The sequence below is a fragment of the Camelina sativa genome, chromosome 4 (genome assembly GCF_030686135.1).
Source record: "Camelina sativa cultivar CO46 ecotype springtype chromosome 4, ASM3068613v1".
Taxonomy (NCBI): Eukaryota; Viridiplantae; Streptophyta; class Magnoliopsida; order Brassicales; family Brassicaceae; genus Camelina; species Camelina sativa.
In genome coordinates this window covers 8,385,792-8,410,058 of record NC_141883.1, presented here as the reverse complement: position 1 = coordinate 8,410,058, position 24,267 = coordinate 8,385,792, and the positions used below count along the sequence as shown (strand labels likewise).

The 24,267-nt window shown below is 41.2% G+C and overlaps 1 non-coding gene and 1 pseudogene across 1 annotated transcript; one reads left to right on the top strand and one right to left on the bottom strand.

Moving 5' to 3' along the window:
- The first annotated feature begins 1,165 nt into the window (after window positions 1–1,165).
- On the top strand, window positions 1,166–24,267 carry LOC109132467 (MATH domain and coiled-coil domain-containing protein At3g29580 pseudogene; annotated as a pseudogene).
- On the bottom strand, window positions 15,707–15,813 carry LOC147945605 (small nucleolar RNA R71). Its single transcript, XR_015597839.1, has one exon. It is a non-coding gene; the product is annotated as a small nucleolar RNA R71 (small nucleolar RNA).

Genomic DNA, 24,267 nt, shown 5'->3' with positions numbered 1-24,267 from the left:
GAGAAAGCTGTGTGGCAGAGTTCCTTTTGTCGAGAATACACCATTTGTGTGTGTGGTCCTGTTTCAGTGTTTTGGCGCCAATATTGAAGGCTTGTTGGGCTTCGCAGGATCCATAACTGGTGTTAGGCTTGGACCGGTTTTGCTGAGCAAAACCTCTGTAACAGTTGGAGGGTTGTTGTTGTTGCTAATAACTTCCTTTGAACAAATCTAGATTGGATCAAAGCTTCCGCCACTGAACCTGCAAAACAAACAAACTGCCTCTATCCAACCAGTATCGGCATATGAATTATACCATCAATTACTCTAATTGCATGCAAACCAAATTGAGCCCCTTAAACAAGAGAGGACCAGCGAATTACAAACTCAGATTAAAGGAAGATAGATGCAATTAAAACCAGTTGAAACCGATACAAGATTGAAATCCAAGGAGAGAAAATAAAATACTAAATCCAGAAAAACCGGAGCCAAAAGTAGCGAAGTCTCGCCCAAGAGATGAGCGGTGAGACCACTAGAGATAAGCCAGCTATCAATGCTAAGGAAGCCGCTCGATGCCGGAGTACAGAGCCGACCATCGGTGTTGAAGAAACCACCGATGTCAGAAACATAGCCGGCCGAAAATACTAACGAAGCCATCTACGCCAGAAGCAAAGCCAACCTACACCGCTGAGAGAGCCGGTGAAGCTAGACGAGAAGCCCGAGAAAAGAAACACTGACTTACCTTTGGCCACTGCACTAAGGTCAATTCACATTTTTGTAAATTTTTATATATTGATAAGAAAACAATTTGATCAAAATTTTGCTTTAAAATTATCTTATAACTTGATTTAATTTTAGAAATTATACTTAAATAAATTTAAATGAGGTTTTCATGTGAAATTTATCTGAATTTTTTCAACATAAAGTATTCAAATTTTCATAACAATTTTACTTTAAAGTTTAAATTAATATAAATATTAACTGCCCTAAATGAAATTTATAAGATAAATCTTCATGTCAAACAAGTGGACCAAAATTGTGAAAATGTGCCAAAATAGAGCATTGGACATTTGGACTGGTGCACAAATGAAGAACAAACAACAGTACAAAAACCCTCAAATGGAGAAAAAACAACAGTACAAAATCCACCGATATTTTTGCTCTCTCGGTTTCTACTTTCTAGGGTACTTCAATGGGAAGTCTAGTCGATAACAAGTTCACTTGGGAGATTAACAATGTCTCCTCTTTGACGTCGGATCTTCTCTTTTCGCATTATTTTCTGATCGATGAATGAATGTAGTTTGTAAGAGAACAATACCCTGTTATGCGATTTGGAATGACATTTTTTTTTTTTTTTTGGCTCGTAGGCGTGTGGTGGCACAATCCAATGAAAATTGGCTTGTAGGCGTGTGGTGGCACAATCCAATGAAAATAACTATAAAGAATCTTTATCTTTATCTTTGATTGTTGCTGAGGACTCTGCTCAAAAATTGGGTTTTGGATGGAGTAGATACGCAAAATTTACAGTTACTTTAATTAATCAACATTCTAAAAATCTCTCCCAACGTATAGGTTTGATTCTTTAGTTTATACACTCTCTTATATCATAAACTTCACATTTTTAGTAAGTGAAAGAAAACAGGGACCTCTACTGATGTGGCAGGCGATTTGGAAAGCGATCGAGGGTTTTGGTGTGCGCTACACTCTCCGTTGGAATGGCGGCTCAGTAGCCGTCTCCTATGGTGGCGATCTCGTTGTCACACAAGGTCTCTTTTGATAGTCAGGCAAAGGTTTCTAAAAGACCCTGACCACGGACCATCTATGGCCAGTTAGGTTCTCTCATCCCAATTCACTACCTAGTCATATTTTAGGGCCCATTCTTTAAACAATGTTCATTCGCACATTCTGTGATTCAATACTTTTGAGTCTATATGATATAAACTTAGAGTAAAGCAAACATTCGGGTATTGTATTAATAATCAAAGGATTCGATACAACTTATGAGTTTGCATAATAAGCTAGTACAAGTTGTATAATCGATCCTAGCTACCCATATCACCACCACTCATCTTTCCGGCCATGAGTCTCGTGCCTAAGCAGTTCCCTTTCCACGATCACCCTCCTTTCCTGAAACCAAGTAGCCATCAATAACATTTCCCTTAAGCCTTACAATGTCATGCAATGCACGCTAAGTTATAATATCCGTCCAGTACAGCAATTGGCCGGTACAGAGTTATCCCGCGCATCAGTTCGACGGTGTACCGAGATATCTGTAGAGATCCCCTGTCCAACCGCGGAGCTGCATTTACTTTTCTCCGACCATACCGTCCATACATGGACACTCTGGATGGACGCTGATCGGTAGGGAGGTAGCATGCGCATAAGTTCGGTCGTATCACGGTGAACATAGTGGTTCCCGATCCACTTCCGAGCCGCACCCTCATTCTTCTGACCAACTGAACCAACCGAAGCGTTATAAATGCTTATGTAGATGCAACTACCCCATCCATCAAAAACCATAAGGTCGGTACTGTACCGTACCTCCGACCCTTAAACTTTACTCCCGAACTTTACTCTCGGAACCTTCTTCTTGATCTTATACTCGAACACTCGAGTTTTCAGTGTGTTTCTCTGTTTCTGATAGTGTGTTGGAAATGAGAGCAATGCCCTCTATATATAGGGTACTGGCCGCGGTCTTGGCCCCAAAAGGCACCTATCCGACAAGACTGTTCGATCGTGCACGTTCGGCCATGCCCGTTCGGCCGTACCTGTTCTGTCACCGCATACCACCTTCTTGACCGCTCACGAGCTCCCCAGCTGACCCACACATTGTCCACACCGTCCAGCTGGCCAAGCTGGGTTGACCTCCTTGGCAGCTGGTTGAGCTAGTGGTAGCTGACTGGCGGCTGGTCGAGTTGATGCTAGCTGGTTGAGCTGACTTTAGCTGCCCGACAGCTGGTCGGCAGCTGGTCGAGTTGTCCGTAGCTGGTCGGGAGCTGGTCTGTCCTTTGTCCCACACTTGGCACGTTTCCCTCTATGTCCGAGCTACCGAGTAGCTCCTTCCTGACCTGTCCTAGATCTCCCGACCATCTCGGACCAAGTCACGGCCTATGATCCTATTCAGGATCGCGGGCGTTACAGTTTCCTACTCCACCGTGGTCCAAAATTCTCAAGGTTTGTCTAAGCACAGAGTTGATGTCATTGTTGTTAATGGTGATCAAACTATTCAAGTCCCGGATGATATTCTTAAGGATGCGACTCCCCTATGGGAGGACTTCTTAATCGGAAAATTTCTCTCCACCTCTACTCCGCATGTGGCAAAGATTCATGTTACTGTTAACAAGATATGGCCGGTTGGGGAACAGGAAGTGAAGGTAGATGTGTTTGTAGGGAATGAGACAACAGTAAAGTTTCGGATCCGGAATAAAGAAGTACGTAATAGGTTCTTGCGACGTGGTATGTGGATTATTGCATATGTTCCTATGGTGATTTCTCGGTGGTCACCAATTCTAGAGGAATCTCAGCTGAACATCAAAACTATCCCGCTATGGGTGGTTATTAAGCATATTCCGCATAAGATGTTTACGTGGAAAGGGCTAGGGTTCCTTGCGAGTGCGGTTGGGGATCCTAAGCGTTTGCACCATGATACTGTCCTCTATAAGAGCTTAGAGGAGGCAAAGGTTTTTGTCGAGGCGGACTTGTCTCAAGAACTGTCTAAGTCTTTCCGGTTTTGTTCTGAAAAAGGTGTGGATGCAGTGGTGGAGTTTGAATATCCTTGGCTTCCCCCCAAGTCCTCTGTATGCTCCAAATGGGGACATTTGAAGGTAGTTTTTAGGGTCACAAAAGGGAAGGAGGTTATTCATCTTGAGGGTTCTGTCTACTCAGTCGAAATGCTAGATCATACTAGTGGATCGGTTGGGGATGCAGGGACTAATATCCAGAACGCTGCTCTGGAGAAGGTTGTCTTCCCGGTTTCTACTATGGGGGCAGTTGTACAGTCGGTAAAAGGGGCTTCAGCGAATGTAGTGGAGAGCGACAAATCAACCACTATGTCTGCTGCAGGGGAGAAGTTGGATGTGGATGGGGAATGGAGCTCGGTTTCTCCATCAAAGGGTGGCAGGTTGTTGGAGAATAGATCTCCTATGGTTACTAAGGGCATGTTTGTGTCGCCTTCCCGATTTGCTGTGCTGGGCGAGGAAGAACATACATAAACAGAGGAGGAACAATTAAAGGATGTGGAGGAAGGAGAAATCCTTGTCTCGAATACTCAAGTCCATAACGAGGTCAAGCGGACAACCTCAACCGAGGTGGTAGCGGAGGAAATGAAGCAGGCTGAGCTTAGTATTCGGCCTTACTCCCACGGGGTTCGAAAGAGTCACATAGGTATCTTTCAAATACTGGTTCCCAAGCCACCAAAGCTACCAACTCTGGTGCTTGGAAAAAGAAAGGTCTCAAAAAGAAACCTTAATGTCAGGTTTCTTTTGGAATGTTCGAGGATTCAATAAAACATCTAAACACTCGATCATTCGTAGCTGGATCACTAGTAAGAACATGCAGTTTGGCTGCTTGTTGGAAACAAAGGTTAAGGAAGATATAACACCTCGAATTGTAAATAATTTTTTTCAACTTGGTCTTTTATGTTTAATTACGAGCATCATCGCCTTTATCGTATCTGGGTGGTGTGGAAGGATAGTGTCAGGTTGAACCCGATGTTCAAGAGTAGTCAAATGATCACCTGTTGGATTCTGCTTGCTGGAGCGGAGGAGGAATTTTTGTGTTGTTTTGTATATGCATACAATACCGCCGACGGTCGCAAAGAATTATGGGATGATATTAAGGGTCACCATAACTCTCCATTGTTTCAGAACAAGCCCTGGATGATCTGTGGGGATTTTAATGAGACTCTTGATGGAAGTGAGCATTCTACTTTTGTGGACTGTCCAACTTTGCGGTATGGGATGCGTGACTTTCAAGACGTTGTTAATCACTGCTCTCTTGTTGATTTAAAATACCATGGGCCTCAATTTACCTGGATTAATAAGAGGGATATGGATTATATTTGTAAGAAACTGGATAGGGGACTCGTTAACAGAGCCTGGTTGCGGTGTTACCCTCAATTGTATTGTGTGTTTGATTGTGGTGGTTGTTATGACCATTCTTGCGGAAGGGTTTGCCTTGATGCAGTGAGTCAGCGTGGGGAGAAACCATTTAAATTTTTGAATGTCCTAACTTCGCTCCCGCAGTTCCAGACCACTGTGAAGGATTACTGGCAAGGTTCTGTTCCTCTGTTCTCCTCTACTTCTGCATTGTTTCGCCTATCTAAAAAACTCAAGAATCTGAAGCCGCTCCTACGTTGCTTGGGTAGAGACAATCTGGCAGATATCTCTAGACGCACTAAGGAAGCTTATGATGACCTTTGTAGCAAGCAAGAAGCCACTTTGGCTAATCCATCACCAACTCGGATGGAGGAGGAAACACGAGCGTTTCAAAGGTGGGATTTTGTTGCTAAACTTGAGGAACGATATCTTATACAAAAATCAAAACTTCACTGGCTGAATGTAGGAGATCAGAATACTACTTATTTTTTTCCAGAGTGCAGAGATGAGGAAGATGAAGAATACTATAAGGCAAATCACAAATCCTAATGGGGACATTTTACATCAACCACACGACATAAAGGAGGAAGCGGAGCGGTTCTTTAAAGATTTTTAACACATATACCAGCTGATTATCAGGGTATGTCCGTGGCGGACTTGCAGCACTTACTGAGTTTTCGATGCTCTACCGCTGATCATGAACATTTGCTCACACCAGTTACGGCGGCAGAGACCAAATCGGTCCTGTTCTCCATGTCGTCTTATAAGTCATTGGGACCAAACAGTTTCACTAGTGAATTCTTCAAAGCGGCATGGCTGACGGTGGGAGGTGATTTTACTGTGGCCATTCTGTAATACCCCGTACTAAACCTAAAAATATGCGGGAAGGACGCGAACAAGACTTTTTGACCAACGAGAACCAAAGGAGTGGAAGATTGGTTAGAAATCAACGGAACAACGATGATCAAAGCTTAGTAGAAGGGATCCAGAGCACTTGTCCCGTTAGATTATTACTCAGAAAAATAATCCGAAGACAAAAAATGCAGTAAGATAGCCGAACGACCTAGCCGGGAAGAAATTGTTGAAGAAGAGAATTTCTAAGAAAGACTAGAGTCAATCAGTAGCACAGAGGACTGACATAAAAAAGCTCTCCAAATATTATTTAAAGATCAACGCTAAGTTCAACAGGAGCCGATAGTCGTTTAACGAGAGACGCTATTTTTCCGGTAATTAGTCCAGCGACTAAGAATCAGTTTGGAAGGTAGAAAATGAAGCATTAAGTGGGCTAAGGCATATGATTAATCAGATAAGAAGCTTGAAAGGTTTTAGCAAAGAAGAATTAGTCAGTTTTCAGATTTCCAGAGAATTGACCCAGAAGCTACTCAGAAGAGCGCTAAGGAGCAGAATTAGAATTTTGTGCTAAAGACAAGCATGCAATAAATTAAGAGGATCTTGAGGAAGTTGAGAATGCTACAGCAAGAAGTAGAAAATCAAGTTGAAGCTCAGAATAAATTTTCTTTTAGAAAATCAAGTTGCCTGAAACTCTTTTAGTCGATCACCGAAAGGAAAAGTGATATGGTTAATTTTATTTGAGCTTGAGGATTTTAGGGAAGCTAAAGGATGGTTAAATAGGGAATTTTATCTTGAAAAATCAGAGTTTTCATTGAAGAATTATTTTAGGATAATGTCACATAAATCTAGTCAAAATGGGATATTTCCGGCGAGAAAAAGTTAATGGTTTGTGGGAGTTTGGCTTGGAATCAGTTGGGAGAGTTTTAATTGGTCATTAAGAGACCAAGTGGTTTATTCTTAGCCAATAAAATAGGATGAGGGCGTTGTTGAGCTGTAATGCCATGTGTTGGCATGACAAAATGGATAAGTATGGTCAAAGTTAAAATGGCGAGATGTGATTGGCTGAGAACTGAACGAAAGACACTTGTGTAGGTGATTAATCAACCTCATCAACGACCCTAGAGGAGTATAAATACCACCCACCGTTCATTAGCTTAATTAAATCTAAAATCCACTTTAAACCTTAGTTAAAGTTCTTAGTTTGTTCTTGGAGACAAGGGAAGTCTCCAAGTAGCTCAAGGAGTTTTCAAGGAAGGTTAGCAAGGTTGTAGGTAAGTACCTTAGTCTTAGTTAAGTTTCCTTTCTAGCTTTTCTCTTTAGATCCCAGCCTAAGCGGATCTTGATGATGCGAAATCCAAAGCTTTCGAGTTTGCGGGGATCTAGCTAGTCGGAGACGTGAAACCAAATCAAGTTCCAGATTAACCTTGTGAGTTCCAAACACATGTGAATTAGCACATGTCTAGAATTATTTTTCTTATTTCGTGTGAGGTTAAGTTCGGTTGTTGTTTGTTTGAGTGGTTGTTGTGTTTATTATTGTAATTTCTTAGGGTATGTGTTTCATGTTAGGTTCATGTTCTATTTTGGTATAGTTGATGATCATTATTGTGTGTTTAGTTTGATGTGGTTATTATTGTGTGTTCGTTTGTTGTGAGTAGTTTGATGCTAGTATAATCGGTTATGCTATCGTTATAGCCGTTATGCTGCTCTTTATTTGCAAGTCAATAATTGGTAGTTATTGACAAGTTTGAAATGTCTTGTTTGATGTTGTGTTTTATTTGTTATTTATTATGATAGGAAGCATTTTAGTTTGTTGTGTGTTGTTGTGTTAGTCTTGCTTTTGCATGGCCAATGTTTGTTTGATTGATTGTTAGATTATGTTGCAAGTATTCTTAGTTTTTAGATATACTTGTATTTTTGGGTTAAGTCATTAGTCTTGGTAAGACTTGGAAGGGCGATAACGTGATTGTCCCAATGGCTCAGAGTATTTAGCTACCAACGAGCACTACTTGACGAAGTAGTAAATTTTACCGCAAGGGAATATGTCCATTATACACGGTTTTGGGAAAGGGATGTGATCCTTCTAGCCTTTGTGGCTAAGGGTCAGGGAAGCATTGCCTGGTGGGAAATCCGTATCACAGAAGATCGAAGACCTTAAGGCAAAGTTTATTAGTATCATACAGGTGGTAGTGTGAATCGTGGTTCAAGTACTCTTTATTTGAGTACTTTAGCTTCTTTAAGCATTGGTTTAATTGTGTGATTCTCTGATTTATTTAATGCATGCGTTGCTTGCATTAGTTGCTTGTTTGTTGTTAGAGTCCAAGTTGGGATGTTGTTTAGAGGTTAGTTAGGCGAGCTCATTGAATAATCTTAGATTACTCATGATGCTACCTTTTGTTTTTGCAAGTCTTCCCATTAGGTAAACCCCTACCTGTCGCGGTGATTATAGGCTGGCCAGATTAGATGTTTTACAGCTTTTTGCTAAAAACGTGATACATTTATGTATAGTATTCTTTATGGTCCCAGGAAACTATATTTATTTTGTAAAGATTTAAAGTATGATACTATAATAAATAAGATTCGGTTTTATTTAAACTTGAAAGCGTTCGAATGATATATTAGTCCTGTCCGGACTGATACAACTCGCGACCGTGGTACGGGTTGAAAAGCCTTAGGCCATGATCAAGAGGTAAATATACTCGAGATCGGTTGATTTGGGCAAACGGATTCGTTCCGAGAACCTCTGTCAACTGATTACGAGTGTCATACATGACGCCCTTGTTCCGTTTTAGTTATAGAATGGTTCGGGGGTGTTACACATTCAGTCTCTCTTTGAAAAGGGTTTTCTCCCTAAAGGTATCAACACTACCATTCTAGCTTTAATCCCAAAGGTGGAGTCAGCCACAGAGATGAAGGACTACAAGCCCATCTCTTGCTGCAACGTGCTCTATAAGGTCATATCCAAGATACTTGCCAATAGACTGAAGGTTTTGTTGCCTAAGTTTATTGCTTCTAATCAGTCTGCGTTTGTGATGGACCGATTGCTGATGGAAAATATTTTGCTAGCCTCTGAAGTAGTCAAAGACTACCATAAGGACACAGTTGCACCCTAGTGTGCTATGAAGATCGATATCTCCAAGGCTTGCGACACTGTCCAATGGGATTTTCTCTTAAATGTGCTCACGGCGTTGAGTATTCCATACACATTTATTCACTGGATTAAACTCTGCATTACCACCGCGTCTTTCTCGTTCAGGTGAATGGAGAACTAGCTGGTTTCTTCAGGAGTGAAAGGGGATTGCGCCAAGGTTGCTCTCTTTCCCCTTATCTATTTGTTATTTGCATGAATGTTTTATCAACATTATTAGATAAGGCGGTTGTCGAGGGGCGTATTGGCTACCATTTTAAGTGCGAGCGAATTCAACTTACACATCTCTGTTTTGCTGATGACCTGATGGTGTTTGTGGATGGTCAAAAAACCTCTGTTGAAGGGATTTTGGGGATATTTAGTGAGTTTTCAGTAAGGTCGGGCCTCCGGATAAGTGTGGAGAAATCCACCTTATATATGGTTGGGGTTTTTGAGACATGCCGTTCTGATATTCTTCAGCACTTCCCCTTTGCAACTGGTCACCTCCCCGTTCGCTACCTGGGTTTACCTCTGCTAACGAAGCAACTAACTCTTGCAGATTGTCTCCCTCTTATTGAGAGTATCCGCTCACGAATGACTTCGCGGCGAGCACGCTATCTATCTTTTGCAGGCCGTCTACAACTGCTTCGTTCAGTAATTGCTGGCACACTAAACTTTTGGATATCAGCTTACCGTCTTTCTAGTGAGTGTATCAACCAACTCGACAAACTCTGTTCTGCGTTTCTCTGGTCTGGACCAAAGCTCAAGCCCAACATGGCAAAGGTTTCCTGGATAGAGGTTTGTAAGCCTCTTGACGAAGGAGGTCTTGGTCTGCTTTCGCTTAAAGAAGCCAATATGATAAGTTGTCTCAAGTTTATCTGGCGTATATTGTCGGGGAAGGACTCTCTTTGGAGTCGCTGGATTTCAGGGACGCTTCTGAAGTAGAGATCATTCTGGGAACTCAAAGCTACTACCTCCCAGGGTTCTTGGATGTGGAGGAAACTACTGAAATACCGACACTTAGTTCAACAGTTCCACAAATTCGAGGTGCATAATGGCCAGTCCACTTCTTTCTGGTATGACAGTTGGAGCCCACTGGGTTGTCTCTATGATTTCACTGGATCTCTGGGACATATTGCTCTTCGTCTCCCCTCCCAAGCAACTGTCGCCTCAGTTAAAGCTACCCATCGCAGGAAACATCACCACCACACTGCCCTGAATAACATTGAGACTTTGATTACTAATCTCACACTCACCGAGGCTTTCGATCTCTCCCTCTGGAAGGGACCGAGGAAAACATACACGGGGGATTTCAATACTAAAGACACAGCATATCTTACCCGCACAACAACTCAAACAGTCTACTGGTTTAAAGATGTTTGGTTTAAAAAGGCCACACCTAAATACTTGATAACTCTCTAATTTACATGTTTTAATCATCCCTTTTTGTCCATGTTTTGCATTGTTTTTACCCTAACCTTAGCATTTTTAGGTCATTTACTGTAGGAATCCACATTTAGGCCATTTAGGGTGTTGCATTCTTGCATTTGAATATTTTGGATGAAAACAGGTGTTTAAGAGCCAAAAATGAGGAGAAACAAGGTCAAATCCGAGCATGTACCCGAAGGAGCTATGGAGCAGTAAGAATAGTCCGAACACCAACCCGATCGAAGAGGATCTAAGAACAGAAAGAACAACCCGAGGACCTACATGAAGAGAAACCCGAGCTCATCCTTGTGCACTCCATCGAGCAGACCCTCAGGCAGGACTGGGAAGCTAGGGTTAATGGGTTTCCATATATAAACCCCCCCTCTTCTTCCTCTCGCCCTAGCACGCCGCAGACCCTCAAAACATAGAGCGAGAGCTTCTGGGAGAGAAACTGAGCGACTCAAACACTTTCTCTACTTTGTTAGGATTTAATTTCATTTCTTTTTGCATTTTCGATTCTATACTCTTCTACTCTACTTCTATTTTTAATACAATGCAATTTTTGTTTATCTATGTTTTTATGTTTTCTGCAATGAGATCTGAGTAGTGAAGTGAGGTTTCTAGGGATGGGATAGACGATTTTGTGTTCTTCATCGATTAGGATGTCTTAGCTTGGTTGTTTATGTTTTATAAATTCCCTTCTAGATTGTTGTTCTTAATGCTATCAACAAACCGAGAGGGTTAGATTAGATCTAGGGTTTTTTACCATCGAGAGGTGTAGCTGAAATGCTTGAATCAATCAATGCTAGAGATTTACTCCATCCTTAGGAGCTTTCATATTTAAATTGTTTACATTTTTATTCATAACTCGATCACTTACCCAAACAGGTACACGGTTACCTGCTTCGAGTATACCTTCGAGCTGTTCTTGCTTTTCTTCTTTACTCGATCACCCCACCCGATCCTGTACTCGAATGCTTGCATCGAGTGCTTAGGTCATGTGGTTCATATTTATTTGCTTTCTTTTATTTATTTTAGGATTGTTAGAAAATGGGTAACATCATTTTCCCAAGATTTGGAATACCAAGAGTAGTGATCAGTGATGGAGGAACCCACTTTATTAACAGAGTTTTCGACGGCTTGTTAAAGAAGCATGGAGTCAAGCATAAGGTCGCAATAGCTTACCAGCCACAGACCAGCGGACAAGTGGAAGTAAGTAATAAACTGATCAAAGCGATATTAGCTAGAATCGTGGGAATCACAAAAAAAGATTGGGTATTTAAGCTAGATGATGCGTTATGGGCTTACAGGACGGTCTACAAAACACCGATTGGGCGGACATCTTTCCAACTTCTTTATGGAAAAAACTGTCACCTTTCGGTCGAAGTAGAATATAAAGCAATGTGGGCGGCCAAGCTACTGGATTTGGACATAAAGACTGCTCAAAAAAAGAGAGCAATGGATCTCCACGAACTTGATGAGATACGGTTGGAGGCTTATGATAATCAAGGATCTACTAGGAAAGAACCAAAGCCTTTCATGACAAAAAGATCCAACACAAAGATTTGAAAGCTGGAGACAAAGTCCTTTTATTCAACTCGAAGCTTCGGCTATTCCCCGGGAACCACAAGTCAAGATGGTCAGGACCCTTCGAAGTTAAAGAGGTCCTGCCCTATGGAGCAGTAACTTTGCTCGGGAAGGATGGGACTAAGTTTACTGTGAACGGCCAGAGAGTGAAGAAATACATGGCAAACGAGAGCACAGAGGCGGGGTCGTCTCTGCAGCTCGTCGATCCCATGCCAGTCTGAGATGAATTGAAAGTCAAGTTTAGCGACTATAAACAAGCTTACTTGGGAGGAAATCCCAACGGCAGAATTGTAAATATAACTTACATTTGTAAGTCCTTTCTCTCCTCAGTGTTTTCACCCTACCTGATGACCTACACGACTACTTACCCGATCAACCCCTCGGATGCTGGTCCAAGCAGGTCGTCCATGCGCGTAACCGAGCTCTCTGATGAGCGAATCCCAGCACTTGCTGAAGCCGGTGACAACCCTGGCTACACGTTGGCGAGCATGGAGGCTGCCACAACCTCCTTCTTCACCAACCTATGAGGTACCACATTCATCCAACCTTTGTAAATAACATTGCATTTAGTTTATTACATTTTGTATGATTCTTAAATTCTTTTTCAGACTTTTATTTACACAGGGACTGTGTAATTTAAGTTTGGAGGAGGGTCCTAGAATGTATATAACATTGTGTTTTATTTTCTTATTTCAAATTTTTGCATGCTAGTTTTCTTCATTTGAGTCTGCATCTATTTGCATAAAAAACCCTAAAAATTTGAAAATTTTGAAAAATTAAAAAAAAAAAGAGATTGTTCATGTAGTTGCATTTTCATATTAAGATTGAGTCTAGATTGCTTCATATAGGATTGTTGCATATGCATTTTAGGGGACAATGATTAAAACTACCTTGTTTAAAGCCAAACCTTAGGATTGAAGCTATAGCCCTTAATCACAGTTCATTGTTGCTAGATCAATCTTTGGGAAAAAAATGAAAAATCTTTGTTTAAAACCTTGTGTCTTTTGAAAGCCTCCTCCACTTGCTTGAACATTGAACCATCTCTATATTATTGACATAAACTGAACTTAAATTGTCTTGCTTATGAAATTTGAATACATGGTCATGATAACTCTAATCTCGGGTTAACACTCCATTTTTACCAATCTTTTCGTTTAACCTGATTTGTTTTTCCCTACCCTTGAATCCAAACCTTTCTTTCAAATCTTGTTGTGAATTGTTGAGTGAGGCCTATTCATTGTGGTATAGGTTTTGAAACCTTGAGAGTATTGAGAACGACAAAGAACTGGCTCTTGATTTAGCTAAGTTAGAATCATTTGAACTATCTATTAGGATCGGTTTTGAAAGATAGGTGGTTAGCATTATTATTTGGGGTTGGGTTGAGGAATAAAAGAGAAATTAAAGAAGAAAGTCTCTAAAGTTCGGTTTAATTAGCTAGATGTTTAAAGTATAGACCTTAGAGATTATAAAAAAAAAAAAAAAAAAGAGTTTAAATCAAGGATATGGGTAGTTTTATTTTAGGGGGTTTGATAAAAAAGAGTGAATGAGAAAGGGTAGATTATCAAGAGTTAAGCTTTGTATGCCCTAATTGTTCTCAATTTTAGATAGTTTTCACAACTGTCTAACATTCCTTCTTTTGAGAGGAAACCACCCAAATATATTGTTTGAAACCACCCTACCAAAAAGCCTTACCCTTGAAACTGATTGAGCTTGATTCACTTTCCATTTGCAAGAATTCGCCAAACATCTTAATGAATGTAAAAGAGATGTTCTTTAGAATTGCAAGTCTTTACTAATAGTTGGAGGTTAAACTAGATCGATGCATGCTAATAAGCATAGAAAAGTATTTGTAAGTATGTTGATTGATCTTAGCACCATTAACCTATCTTTAAGGACTATAGCTTGAATCCTTCGCTTAGCTCAAAAGGTTATGAGTCCCATTTTTGTCCTCTTCCTCCTACTTCCTTGCTAGAGGACTAGCAAGATTTAAGTTTGGGGGTATGATAACTCTCTAGTTTACATGTTTTAAGCATCCTTTTTTGTCCATGATTTGCATTGTTTTTACCCTAACCTTAGCATTTTTAGGTCATTTACTGTAGGAATCCACATTTAGGCAATTTAGGGTGTTGCATTTGCATATTTTGGATGAAAACAGGTGTTTAAGAGCCGAAAATAGGGAGAAACAAGGTCAAATCCGAGCATGTACCCGAAGGAGCTATGGAGCAGGAAAAACAGTCCGAACAACAACCCGATCGAAGAGGATCTAAGAATAGAAAGAACAACCCGAGGACCTACCCGAAGAGCAACCCGAGCTCATCGTCGGGCACTCCATCGAGCAGACCCTCGGGCAGGACTGGGAAGCTAGGGTTAATGGGTTTCCATGTATAACCCCCCCCCTCTTCTTCCTCTCGCCCTAGCACGCCGCAGACCCTCAGAACAGAGAGCGAGAGCTTCTGGGAGAGAAACTGAGCGACTCAAACACTTTCTCTACTTTGTCAGGATTTAATTTCATTTCTTTTTGCATTTTTGATTCTATACTCTTCTACTCTACTTCTATTTTTAATACAATGCAATTTTCGTTTATCTATGTTTTTATGTTTTCTGCAATGAGATCTGAGTAGTGAAGTGAGGTTTCTAGGGATGGGATAGACGATTTTGTGTTCTTCATCGATTAGGATGTCTTAGCTTGGTTGTTTATGTTTTATAAATTCCCTTCTAGATTGTTGTTCTTAATGCTATCAACAAACCGAGAGGGTGAGATTAGATCTAGGGTGTTTTACCATCGAGAGGTGTAGATGAAATGCTTGAATCAATCAATGCTAGAGATTTACTCCATCCTTAGGAGCTTTCGTATTTAAATTGTTTACATTTTTATTCATAACTCGATCACTTACCCGAACAGGTACACGATCACCTGCTTCGAGTATACCTTCGAGCTGTTCTTGCTTTTCTTCTTTACTCGATCACCCCACCGATCCTGTACTCGAATGCTTGCATCGAGTGCTTAGGTCGTGTGGTTCTTATTTATTTGCTTTCTTTTATTTATTTTAGGATTGTTAGAACAAACCCATTTATTGCTTGGCTTGACTTGCTTGTTTCTGATCGCATCTTATCTGCTAGCATAACAACCATTTGGATTGATAACCCTTTGTACTACAACTGCATAGGGAATTGATACCCTGGGTGACAATCCTGTTATCAATTTGGCGCCAAGCAATAATCAACAACAATTGAGGAGGAAATGAATAACCAGAATGGTCCACCAGCTCCTCAAGCAAGGACCAACATAGGAGCAGGAGATGCTCCATCTACTCAAACTCGAAGACATGGCATTGTGCCACCTGCTGTCCAGAACAACAATTTTGAGATCAAGAGTAGTCTCATCCAGATGATACAAAGCAACAAGTTTCATGGATTGCCAATGGAGGACCCATTGGACCATCTGGATGAGTTTGATAGGCTCTGTAGCCTAACCAAAATCAATGGAGTTAGTGAAGATGGATTCAAACTCCGGCTTTTCCCATTCTCTTTGGGAGACAAAGCACACATCTGGGAGAAATCACTCCCCAAAGAGTCCATCACCACTTGGGAAGCGTGCAAGAAGGCGTTTCTAGCCAAATTCTTCTCCAACTCTAGAACCGCAAGGCTGCGAAATGACATCTCCAGCTTTGTTCAGAAGAGCAATGAGACGTTCAGTGAAGCTTGGGAACATTTCAAGGGATACACTACCGGATGCCCTCATCATGGTTTCAGCAATGCTTCATTGCTAAGTACACTATACCAAGGAGTGGTCCCTAAGATATAGATGTTGCTGGACACCGCAAGCAATGGTAACTTCCTCAACAAGGATGTTGATGAAGATTGGGATCTAGTGGAGAACTTGTCTCAATCTGATGGGCATTACAATGAGAAGTACGATCGCACTGTGCGATCTACTGGAGAGGAAGATGCCAAGTACAAGAGAGACATGAAAGCCCTCAATGACAAGCTCGATAAGCTCCTCAACCAGCAGCAGCATGTCCATGCAATCTCAGAGGAAGAGCAGTTTCTACAACAATATGGGGAGAATGCTCAGCTAGAGGACATGAACTACATCTATAATCAAAGTGGTCACACAACAAGGACTAGGACCTACATCCCAACTAATCAGATTATCAGCCCAATACCTTCATATAATTCCTCATCGCTAGATTTGCTCTCACTGATGCACCAAGTCCTGTCAACTCAGAAGACCGATGCCGTACAAATTACTACAAGATTCAATGATCTTGCTTGCCGTTTATCAGCCAATTTCAAGCAACTACACAAAAAGTTTGATGCCTTAGGCTCTCGAATTTAGGTGCTTACAGATAAATCGGCCTCAACTTCCAAGATTCAGGAGTCTGCGCTTGCCATAGCCCTACAGAGTGGACGCCAATTACCACCTCGGACGGCACCACCGCACATTACTGAGGACAGCACTGACTTAGATGGGGAGGATCTCCGTGAACCGCCCACTCCTGCTCAACCACCAAATCATTCTCCAGAGCAACCCGACCCATCACCCGACCAAACTACTCGGATAGATGATCAGGTTGATACTCTGGTCAGTCCACCTCTTACAGACAAACTAGGAGGAGAAAAACAGAAAGAAAGACGATTCATCCCTCCACCTTACAAGCCACCCTTGCCATTTCCTGGACGATTTCGCAAGGAACTTCTTGAGAAGTACAAGGCATTGTTCTAAAAACAGATGCAGGAACTCGAGCTTCGCATGCCTCTAATGGACGCTTTCACTCTGATACCCCCTTACCAGAAATTCCTGAAAGATGCGGTGATGGAACGGATCAAACAAGTTCAAGGGATGGTCATACTCAATCATGAGTGCAGTGCTATAATCCAGAGGACTACTGCACCTAAGAAACTGAGTGATCCGGGGTCATTCACATTACCTTGTTCGATTGGCCCTTTGAAGTTCGGAAGATGTCTCTGCGATTTGGGAGCATGAGTCAGCTTAATGCCTATAACTGTAGCCAAATGCCTTGGGTTTGAGAAATTCAAACCCACCGCCATACAACTAGTTCTAGAAGACCGAACTACAAGGTTGCCAGGTGGAGTGTTGGAAGACCTACCGGTCAAGGTAGGATCAGTAGATGTACCAACCGACTTCGTGGTTTTGGAAATGGATGTAGAACCAAGGGATCCGCTTATATTAGGACGACCATTTTTAGCCACCGTAGGAGCAATGATCGATGTGAGGAACGGGAAGATTGATCTGAAGCTTGGAAAAGACCTCACTATGCAGTTTGATATTTGGGAAACAATGAAAAAGCCCACAATCGCGGGGCAAACTTTCTGGATAGAGGAACTAGAAAAACTACATGAGGAGACGTTTGAGGAAGTAATAATCAGGGATTGTTTACAAACAACGCTAACAAAAGATAGCGAGGAAGGATTCATACACCAAGAAACAGTGCTCTATAAGGAACTGCTCGATACCTATCGGAAAGTCATCGAACCGGAGTTAAGTGAAGATTTGGGGGAGGCTGAAGAGGAGAAGATGATGATCGCCAACCAAAGCTTGAGAAATTCGGTGATTACCTCCTGCGTCATGTCGTGCAGCTGCTCAACACCAGACCACCCGGTCACAAACCCGATCATTACCACGACCAACACACCGAGCAAGGTGATTGAGCACCACTCCGAGTCACACCTACAAGCCAACGATGACTGGTCCGACTCAAAGGCGCCCAAAGTAGAACTCAAACCTCTCCCATCTGGACTAATGTACGCTTTCTTGGGACCTAACTCAACTTATCTGGTTATCATTGATTCTAGCTTACCTGGAAAAGAGCTGAAACTGCTCTACGCTCAGTTGAGAAATTATAGTGGTGCAATAGGTTACACTCTAGACGACATCAAGGGTATATCCCCTGATCTCTGCACCCACCGGATAAACCTAGAGGATGAATCATACTCTAGTGTAGAACCTCAGTGCCGGCTAAACCCGAACCTGAAGGAAGTGGTGAAAACGGAAGAAGTTGCTCGATGCTGGTGTTATCTACCCCATCTCTGACAGTACTTGGGTGTCCCCGGTGCACTATGTTCCGAAGAAAGGAGGAATCACCGTCGTCAAAAACGAGAAAGATGAGCTAATTCCCACGAGGAGGATAACAGGTCATCAGATGTGTATTAACTATAGGAAGCTTAATGCAGCCTCTAGGAAAGACCACTTTCCTCTGCCCTTCATAGACCAGATGCTGGAAAAGCTCGCTAACCACCCCTACTACTGTTTCCTTGATGAGTATAGTGGATTTTTCCAAATCCCTATACACCCTTCCGACCAGGAGAAAACGACGTTCACCTGCCCTTATGGTAAATTTGCCTATAATAGGATGCCCTTCGGTTTGTGCAACGCTCCCACAACCTTACAAAGATGCATGACATCCATCTTCTCGGATTTAATAGAGGAGATGGTGGAGGTCTTCATGGATTACTTTTCAGTATATGGAGCCTCTTTCTCATCTTGTCTCTCAAACCTCTGTAAGGTACTCAAAAGGTGCGAAGAAACCAATCTAGTGCTGAATTGGGAAAAATGCCACTTTATGGTTCAAGAAGGGATAGTCCTAGGCCACAAGATCTCAGAAAAGGGGATTAAGGTTGACAAGGCTAAGATAGAGGTGATGGTTCAGCTGCAGCCTCCTAAATCGGCGAAAGACGTCAAAAGCTTCCTAGGTCACGCAGGCTTCTACAGGCAATTTTTTAAAAACTTCTCTAAGATCGCCCGACCGCTAACCCGGCTCCTTTACAAAGAAGCAGAATTCATTGTCGACAAGGACTGTTTGGATGCTTTCAACAAGATAAAGGAAGCTTTGGTGAGTGCACCAATAGTTCAACCACCTAATTAGGACCACCTTTCAAGATCATGTGTGACGCCTCAGATTACGCTGTGGGGGCGATACTAGGCCAAAGGATAGTTAAAAAGCTCCATGTGATCTACTATGCCAGCAGAACCATGGACGATGCCCATACAAGGTATGCGACAACTGAAAAAGAACTTCTTGCTATGGTTTTTGCGTTTGAGAATTTATGGAGTTACTTGGTCAGATCAAAAGTGGTTGTTTACACAGATCATGCCGCCCTAATGTACATTTACTCAAAAAAGGACACCAAACCTAGGCTCCTCAGATGGATAATTTTTCTGCAAGAATTCGACATAGAGATTCTGGATAAGAAAGGAATCGAGAACGGAGTGGCAGACCATTTGTCTAGAATGAGAATTGAGGATCCACATCCAATAGATGACTCGATGCCAGAAGAGAGACTAATGCACATTGACTTCTTGGAAGAAATGAGCCACACGATCGGGCACACAATAGCTCACTCGATCCCCGAGTCAACAGGGTTGATCAAATTCATGGCAATCGAGTCAGCTAAGCTACCTTGGTACTCTAACTTCGTGAACTACATGGTTTGCGGAGAAATTCCTAAAGACTACGATGCTCACAAAAAAAAGAAGTTCTTCAGGGACATCAATAGCTATTACTGGGATGAGCCTTATCTGTACAAAAAAAGGGACAGACGGCTTGTTCAGATGATGTATAGCAGAGGAAGAAGTCTGAGGGGTACTAGAGCACTGTCATGGGTCCGACTATAGAGGTCATTTCGCTACTTTCAAAACCGTCCAAAAGATACTTCAATCTGGTCTCTGGTGGCCAACTATGTTCAAAGACGCGCAGCTCTTCATAACCAAGTGTGATCCATGCCAGAAAATGGGTAACATCATTTTCCCAAGATTTGGAATACCAAGAGTAGTGATCAGTGATGGAGGAACCCACTTTATTAACAGAGTTTTCGACGGCTTGTTAAAGAAGCTTGGAGTCAAGCATAAGGTCGCAATAGCTTACCAGCCACAGACCAGCGGACAAGTGGAAGTAAGTAATAAACTGATCAAAGCGATATTAGCCAGAATCGTGGGAATCACAAAAAAATATTGGGTATTTAAGCTAGATGATGCGTTATGGGCTTACAGGACGGCTTACAAAACACTGATTGGGCGGACACCTTTCCAACTTCTTTATTGAAAAAACTGTCACCTTCCGGTCGAGGTAGAATATAAAGCAATGTGGGCGGCCAAGCTACTGGATTTGGACATAAAGACTGCTCAAGAAAAGAGAGCAATGGATTTCCACGAACTTGATGAGATACGGTTGGAGGCTTATGATAATCAAGGATCTACTAGGAAAGAACCAAAGCCTTTCATGACAAAAAGATCCAACACAAGGATTTGAAAGCTGGAGACAAAGTCCTTTTATTCAACTCGAAGCTTCGGCTATTCCCCGGGAACCACAAGTCAAGATGGTCAGGACCCTTCGAAGTTAAAAAGGTCCTGCCCTATGGAGCAGTAACTTTGCTCGGGAAGGATGGGACTAAGTTTACTGTGAACGGCCAGAGAGTGAAGAAATACATGGCAAACGAGAGCACAGAGGTGAGATTGTTCATGTAGTTGCATTTTCATATTAAGATTGAGTCTAGATTGCTTCATATAGGATTGTTGCATATGCATTTTAGGGGACAATGATTAAAACTACCTTGTTTAAAGCCAAACCTTAGGATTGAAGCTATAGCCCTTAATCACAGTTCATTGTTGCTAGATCAATCTTTGGGAAAAAAATGAAAAATCTTTGTTTAAAACCTTGTGTCTTTTGAAAGCCTCCTCCACTTGCTTGAACATTGAACCATCTCTATATTATTGACATAAACTGAACTTAAATTGTCTTGCTTATGAAATTTGAATATTTGGTCATGATAACTCTAATCTCGGGTTAACACTCTATTTTTACCAATCTTTTCGTTTAACCCGATTTGTTTTTCCCTACCCTTGAATCAAAACCTTTCTTTCAAATCTTGTTGTGAATTGTTGAGTGAGGCCTATTCATTGTGCTATAGGTTTTGAAACCTTGAGATTATTGAGAACGACAAAGAACTGGCTCTTGATTTAGCTAAGTTAGAATCATTTGAACTATCTATTAGGATCGGTTTTGAAAGATAGGTGGTTAGCATTATTATTTGGGGTTGGGTTGAGGAATAAAAGAGAAATTATAGAAGAAAGTCTCTAAGGTTCGGTTTAATTAGCTCCAAGTCTCTAAGTAAAAAAAAGAAGAGAAAGAAAAAAGATCTTGCTATAGTCTCCTAAAAGAAAAAAAAAAATATAGGAATATTATTAGGAGTTTAGCAAAGAAAGAAAAAAAAAAGAGAAAGAGAAAAAAAAAGAGCTAGATGTTTAAAGTATAGACCTTAGAGATTATAAAAAAAAAAAAAAAAGAGTTTAAATCAAGGATATGGGTAGTTTTATTTTAGGGGGTTTGATAAAAAAGAGTGAATGAGAAAGGGTAGATTATCAAGAGTTAAGCTTTGTATGCCCTAATTGTTCTCAATTTTAGATAGTTTTCACAACTGTCTAACATTCCTTCTTTTGAGAGGAAACCACCCAAATATATTGTTTGAAACCACCCTACCAAAAAGCCTTACCCTTGAAACTGATTGAGCTTGATTCACTTTCCATTTGCAAGAATTCGCCAAACATCTTAATGAATGTAAAAGAGATGTTCTTTAGAATTGCAAGTCTTTACTAATAGTTGGAGGTTAAACTAGATCGATGCATGCTAATAAGCATAGAAAAGTATTTGTAAGTATGTTGATTGATCTTAGCACCATTAACCTATCTTTAAGGACTATAGCTTGAATCCTTCGCTTAGCTCAAAAGGTTATGAGTCCCATTTTTGTCCTCTTCCTCCTACTTCCTTGCTAGAGGACTAGCAAGATTTAAGTTTGGGGGTCTGATAACTCTCTAATTTACATGTTTTAAGCATCCTTTTTTGTCCATGATTTGCATTGTTTTTACCTTAACCTTAGCATTTTTAGGTCATTTACTGTAGGAATCCACATTTAGGCAATTTAGGGTGTTGCATTTGCATATTTTGGATGAAAACATGTGTTTTAGAGCTGAAAATAGGGAGAAACAAGGTCAAATCCGAGCATGTACCCGAAGGAGCTATGGAGCAGGAAGAACAGTCCGAACACCAACCCGATCGAAGAGGATCTAAGAATTGAAAGAACAACCCGAGGACCTACCCGAAGAGCAACCCGAGCTCATCGTCGGGCACTCCATCGAGCAGACCCTCGGGCAGGACTGGGAAGCTAGGGTTAATGGGTTTCCATGTATAAACCCCCCTCTTCTTCCTCTCGCCCTAGCACGCCGTAGACCCTCAGAACAGAGAGCGAGAGCTTCTGGGAGAGAAACTGAGCGACTCAAACACTTTCTCTACTTTGTCAGGATTTAATTTCATTTCTTTTTGCATTTTCGATTCTATACTCTTCTACTCTACTTCTATTTTTAATACAATGCAATTTTCGTTTATCTATGTTTTTATGTTTTCAGCAATGAGATCTGAGTAGTGAAGTAAGGTTTCTAGGGATGGGATAGACGATTTTGTGTTCTTGATCGGTTAGGATGTCTTAGCTTGGTTGTTTATGTTTTATAAATTCCCTTCTAGATTGGTGTTCTTAATGCTATCAACAAACCGAGAGGGTGAGATTAGATCTAGGGTGTTTTACCATCAAGAGGTGTAGATGAAATGCTTGAATCAATTAATGCTAGAGATTTACCCACTTAGCCTAAGAGATTAGATGAGTAAGGGGTTTATTGACAATAATGAATCGGTTTGTATTGGCTGCTTGGTCATGTTTCTCCAACGAGAGTTGGGTAGGGGAGTGATTAAGGTTGATTGTTTCTATCACAGGGGTGTTTTAACAAGATTTTAGAGATTCATTGTCAAGGGAATATTTGCTTGAGGCATGTAGGGCATCCATATTGGTGAGGAACAATTAGGAGTCGATTACCCCATCCTTAGGAGCTTTCGTATTTAAATTGTTTACATTTTTATTCATTACTCGATCACTTACCCGAACAGGTACACGATCACCTGCTTCGAGTATACCTTCGAGTTGTTCTTGCTTTTCTTCTTTACTCGATCACCCCACCCGATCCTGTACTCGAATGATTGCATCGAGTGCTTAGGTCGTGTGGTTCTTATTTATTTGCTTTCTTTTATTTATTTTAGGATTGTTAGATCAAACTCATTTATTGCTTGGCTTGACTTGCTTGTTTCTGATCGCATCTTATCTGCTAGCATAACAACCATTTGGATTGATAACCCTTTGTACTACAACTGCATAGAGAATTGATACCCTGGGTGAAAATCCAGTTATTAATACTCTTTCATTTTCTGGTTAGCAATCAAAAATAGGCTCTCTACTTGTGATCGTATCGCCGTTGGAACTCTGCTCATAATTCTGCCTATGTTTTCTGCGGCTCTGAGGAATCCGGGGATCATCTGTTCTTCTCTTGTTCCTAGATAGGCTCAGTTAGGTCAACGCTTGTTGCAGTGTTCCTGGTGCAGACTACGCTTCTCAGTGGACTCCCATCCTCACACTGCTTCACGCCAACCAATACAGCGTAACACGATTATTCACTCTGACGTAGTGTTTCCAATCCACTATCTATCACATCTGGAAAAAACGTAATAAATGAAGTCACGGCAAACCACCTCTTCCTTCTGCTCAACTTGTCAAGCGCATTGACAAGACCATTCACAACAGATTCATTTCCATCTGCAATCAAGGAAATTACTCCTACGATGACGGGCTTGTCCAATGGCATGCAACGAGGCCATAATCGACACTTGAAGTTCAAATTCTAGTAAACAAAAAATTTCTCAACTCCCAGTTCAGTTTAAAAACCAGTACACGTCCATTGTAAAAACAGTCTTTTTTTGTTTGAATTAAGTTTACATTCAATTCAAAAAAAAAAAAAAAACTTCACATTTTTAACGAGTAACGAGTTTTGAGTTTTTTTTTTTTTTTTTTTTTTGTTGGGGGTTTTTGTACAGAAACATAACCATGTTTAATCATAGGGCTTCAGTGTTTAGGTGTAAGAGCATGTTTTCGATTGGGAAACTTGATGAGAAATATGGTGGGTTTATTGTGAATGGAGGAATCAAGATTGTTGTGGAGTTCTTTGAAATTATTGATAAATTAGTGGTAGCTAAAGAGTTGTCAAACCGGACTTTAAAAAAGACAAAGCTAAACGATGATGGTGGTGATGAAGTGTCTAAAGATGTGATTAGGGAGACTACTCCACCATTGGGGATAGGTCTTCGTTGA